The 5,531-nt window shown below is 38.7% G+C and overlaps 1 pseudogene; it reads right to left on the reverse strand.

Moving 5' to 3' along the window:
* Nucleotides 1–1,294: 1,294 nt before the first annotated feature.
* Rps6-ps11 (ribosomal protein S6, pseudogene 11) lies at nt 1,295–4,280 on the reverse strand (annotated as a pseudogene).
* Nucleotides 4,281–5,531: the final 1,251 nt, after the last annotated feature.

The following is a 5,531-nucleotide window of genomic DNA, read 5'->3' on the forward strand; positions in this document are numbered from 1 at the left end:
CTACAGGGTGTAATAAGAATGGAGAAATAGGAGAACGTTTACAGATGTCGCTGCTCTGAAAAGATTGGAAAATTACACTTGTTCCTACTGTGTAAACAAGCTTGTTTTGAGGCAAAATCATATTTAAGCAAAAGAAATTGAATTATTAAAATTATTAACTATAAAAAATCATTTACTGTTTTATTCTGAAGGTTAAAAATCTAGCTTTTAACGGAACCAAATCACATTTGTATTTTTTCTCCTACAAAATAAATGAAAAAGAATCATTCTGCACCTTTTCTGTGGAATAGTGCTAGTTCAGACTGCTCATACACTTGGCCCTGTATTATTTTGATAACACTTGACTTTCTTTAGTGGAACGTGCAGTGATGCTATCGCCTAAGTGAACCTTAGTGCACATTGAGGGACTTGAAAACTTAGTTAAAATATGGGAAAGAAATGATTATCAAAAGGGGAACAAGAATACCCTTGGCAGGGAAGGGAGAGGCAAAGATTAAAACAGAGACTGAAGGAACACCCATTCAGAGCCTGCCCCACATGTGGCCCATACATATACAGCCACCCAATTAGACCAGATGGATGAAGCAAAGAAGTGCAGACCGACAGGAGCCGGATGTAGATCGCTCCTGAGAGACAAAGCCAGAATACAGCAAATACAGAGGCGAATGCCAGCAGCAAACCTCTGAACTGAGAATAGGAACCCCGTTGAAGGAATCAGAGAAAGAACTGGAAGAGCTTGAAGGGGCTCGAGACCCCATATGTACAACAATGCCAAGCAACCAGAGCTTCCAGGGACTAAGCCACTACCTAAAGACTATACATGGACTGACCCTGGACTCTGACCCCATAGGTAGCAATGAATATCCTAGTAAGAGCACCAGTGGAAGGGGAAGCCCTGGGTCCTGCTAAGACTGAACCCCCAGTGAACTAGTCTGTGGGGGGGGAGGGCGGCAATGGGGGGAGGGTTGGGAGGGGAACCCCCATAAGGAAGGGGAGGGGGGAGGGGGATGTTTGCCCGGATACCGGGAAAGGGAATAACACTCGAAATGTATATAAGAAACACTCAAGTTAATAAAAAAAAATGTAAAAAAAAAAAAGCATGGAAACATCAAGAACTGAAGAATTTTATTGTATTTAATATTTTTATAAAAGAATGAATATTTTATAATATACATCATTTTCAGCTAGGTTCAAAGGCAACTAGCTACAGAGGCCCTGGTACTCTGCCTGCTTGCAACCTAGTAAGCTTTTTTGACGTTTTTTCAAGATACGATTATTTGTTGTTCTTAAAGCCTTATTTTTGACTGGACTCAAACTTAGAAGTAGAAGCTCTCAGAGAGGACAGACTACGTCTCATAGCAATCTGCTCTTGCCACTTTTCTTTGGCCTCCTTCATTCTCTGAGCCAAAAGTTTAGCTTATTCTGCAGCATACTTCTCTTTTGTTTCAGTATGTTATTGCTTCAAAGCAATACATCGACATTTGTGTGCAGGACACGTGGAGTAACAAGAATCTATACTTGGTTGCTTTGTACCTGGGCTTCTTACCTTCTCTATTTAAGAGCTTTCTGACAACATACTGGCAGACATCAGTCTTCTTTAGAGAGATTAAAGAGCTTTCAGATTCTACTAGCTCTTTTAGATACCAAGTGATGAGGAACAGTCGTATCTGTCAGTCCCAGTCTATATCTACTTTTTTTTATACAATAACCAAGTTTAGAAGACTCAGATTGCATCCATAATGCATTCATGAACAGTAGTTCCTCTCTCCATTTCTCTTTGGTTTATACCAAAACTGCCCTTTACTCAACAGCAAGTGTACTCTGCCATGGGTCAAAATGCCTTGCTTCATGGGAAAACCTTGTTTTTCATTACCACCACTGACCAGAACTACATAATCCTTCCACTCTTCACCAAGAGCATCCACAGCTACTTCTGTGGCCATGCCCTTCTATAACATATGGTGCTTGGTTTTATCCTCTCCTTCAATGAGTTTCTGACAGACAGTGGTAGGCAAGGAGATATTCAGTTCAGGTTCATCTTGATACAATCCATCACCTACCAGTTTTGCAACTTTTATGTAGAAATCATAACAGATGAATTATATTAGGTAACCTGATTCATGCATAGTATCGGTATTAATAACTACATTATACACATAAAATTGAAGACATTAGGAATCCCCAAATCATTTTATAATGATGCCTCACTCCCTCTGAGAATTATAAGCATTTTTCTTCATCTGTTGACTTCTAACATCCATTAGGTTATTTTAACAAAAAATGCATAACCTAATCCTATTATACTGCTAAATGGATGTAGCATTTAACTGACTCCTAATGACATATTGTCACTCACATAGAAAAATGTGTCTCTCACTTCACATTTAAGAAGTTTCTGTTTGCAGTAAATGATGATTAACACAGAGGACATGGTACAGAATACTTAACCCTATAGGGAACATAAATAGGACAATACCACCTCCATGGCACAGGGATCAAGGCAAAGTGGGAATGGGGAATAGTTCAAGAGCAAAGAGTTGGAAATGAATATAAAGAAATATTATTTTCAGGATACAGCAGGACAGATGGACATACTAAGTCACAGTAGTTGTGAAAGTATAATTGAAGCCCATACAATCCAAAGCCAGACCAAATCCCATGAAGGAAGTGGGCAAACAGCCCCACCCAAACCTACATGGTTATCAGAAATTATTGGTTTCTATGAAGAGGGTAGTCTTTTCTCTAAGAATTTGGCCTGTGTGGAAAGTAAGTGAGCAATGCTTCTGAAAATGAGCACATATCTATGAATATTTGGGTACCAGTAAATGATCTTGAGAAAGTTTTTTCTTTAATGTCATAATGGTTAGTGAGTAAGGATAGGGGTGAATTGGAAATGAGTTGGGTGACAGGGGTTTATTTATAATCAATTTATACTATTCCTCTTTTAATTTAGTAGGGAATCAGACTTAAGAAAGTCTTTCCCATTGAAATTCTTTAATGTTTGTCTTTTTTATAAACAAAAACAACAAAAGTAAGAAAAATGAAAAGAATTAGAAAAGGAAATAGACATTTGTTCAGAGAAAATAAGCTTTCTACGTGTAAAATAAAATCCCTTATATGAAGTCTTCAGACTTTATATGTTCCTTATCTCCCTCCCATCTAAATGATGACTCATCGTCTCTATAACACCTGCTTCTAAAGGCAGAACAGGGGCAAAAGACGTTAAGTGGCTCCCTTCATCAAAGATAAAAGTATGTTGTACAAAAAGATCAAAAAACTTATACAAAAAATCTAATAAATGCTAATCCTTATGTAAATAAACTCTAACCTAGATCACTGTACCCACCACACCCTACAAAGCCCTTACTGAAATATCGAATACTCTGTGTTAAACTACTCCAATATGTATCCAACTTTTTAAGTAAACTTTCCCAAATTGAAAATTTGAAATGTATTGTGGTTATTAAGACTTTATGGGAATGTATACATTCACATGTTATCCTTCCCCATTTTTCTTGCTATAAGTCATTTATTAGCCAGAATATATTCAAAAAGAAACACCAATTATTTACTTGCCCTCAAGCATATCTAACAGTAAGTACAAAAGGACAGCATGTTATTCCGTCCCAGAGTCTGAGCTAGGATAAACACAAATCCAAGGCCAGCTTGGGACATCTTAATGAGACCTTGACTCAAGAAATAAAACAAAGTCTAAAGTGAAGTAGAATTACTTTTCATACTCTCATTTCCAACATCTAAGACAGCCTCCTAAAATATTCATTCCGCATACTTACTTCAAATGATGATTACCACAGTCAGTTCACTGTGATCCTTACTATTTGCAAAGCTTTGAAGAACTTTCTACTCTTGGTTGTTTTCTGTAACATGGATTTTGTTTTTGTTTTCATTTTAGGCGTATGCTATTTTTTTCAAGTTTCTTATTTAGTGTTCTATTGCTGTGATGAGACAGCATGACCAAGGCAATTCTTATGAAGACAAACATTTAATTGGAGCTGGATTACAGTTTCAGAGGTTCAGTCCATGATAGGAAGCATGACATCATGCAGGCATACTTGGTGCTGAAGGGGCCAAGAGTTCTATATCTTGATCTCCAGGCAGCCAAGAAGAGAGTATTGTCCACACTGGGCAGAGTTTGAACACTGGAGGTTTCAAAACCCACCTACACACTAACGTACTTCCTCCAACAAGGACATACCTTTTCCAATAAGCCCACACCCTCTAACAGGCTCACTCCCTGGGCCAAGCACATTCAAAGACATGAATCTATGGGAACCAAATCTACCCTAACCACTATATCCAATACACGTTCCCAGGAGCTGGTAGATATAACATAATGCAAATGCATTTAGTTTAACATCAAAAATCCCCAGAGTCTATCACAGTCTTAACAAAGTTTAAAAGTCCAAGTTCAAAATCTTCTGAGATTCATGTAAATTCTTAGCTGTAATCCCCTATAAAATCTAATTTAAAAAGCGAATCACATACTTCCAGCATCACAGGATATACATTACCATTCCAAAACAGCGAGGAAATACTGGAACAAAGCAAACTCTAAACTTTGCATCTTCATGTTTGATGTCCAACTCCTTTGAACTTTGTTAACCCAATTCTTCCTCTTGACGTGGATCATTTCCAGTTAGCAGCTTTCTTCAGCAGGTATACTATGGCTCTGGCATCTCTGACATCTTGGGATTTCCAAAGCACCTTCATCTTCACAGCCTCTTGTTCCAGAGTCTAGGATCCACACATGATCTTCTGGGATCTTCCAAAGGTCAGTACAGATCTTCCAGTTCTGTCCTCTAGCATCCTAAACTCTGACTGGCTCCACTCTATTGCTCCTGCTGTTCTTGGTGGTCGTCTCATGATACTGTCATCTCCAATATGTTGGGTTCTTCCACAGAAACTAGGCTACACTTTCACCAATATCCTTTCATGGGTTCTCTTCATGGTGACAAGCCTCGACTTCTTTGTATGATACCTTCAGTCCTGGACTTCAAATTGCCACTGGGGCTGTATTTTTCTCTATGGTTTTTCCTGGACTCTTGGAATGCCTAGCCTCAGCTGCTCTTCATGACCCCCGCATACCCTGAAAGCCAGTAACGCCTAAGTGATTCTTACAATAGCTGCCAGCAAAAGATCTGTCTCTACAACACAGCTTTTTGTGTGTTCTCAGAAAATACTTCCCAGAAGATTTCACCTCAGTGATGCTGGTCACCTTTTTGTTTTTTATTGAAATTAAGTTTTTTAGTGCAATATATTCTGATCATCGTTTCCCTTCCTCTAATTCTTCTCAGATCCTCCTCATCTCCAAAACCATCCAACTCCATACCACTTTGTTTTTGTTTATTTGTGAAGTTTTTATTCATGTTACATTCTGATCACAGCCCCATCCTTCCTCTCTTCCCTATCCCATCCTTACAAATCCCTCCCACCATTGACCCCTTCTGTTCTCCTCACAGAAGATGATGTGCCCCCTTGAGTACTACTCCACCCTAGGGCATCTATTCCCA

Source organism: Rattus norvegicus, chromosome 4 (genome assembly GCF_036323735.1).
Source record: "Rattus norvegicus strain BN/NHsdMcwi chromosome 4, GRCr8, whole genome shotgun sequence".
NCBI lineage: Eukaryota > Metazoa > Chordata > Mammalia > Rodentia > Muridae > Rattus > Rattus norvegicus.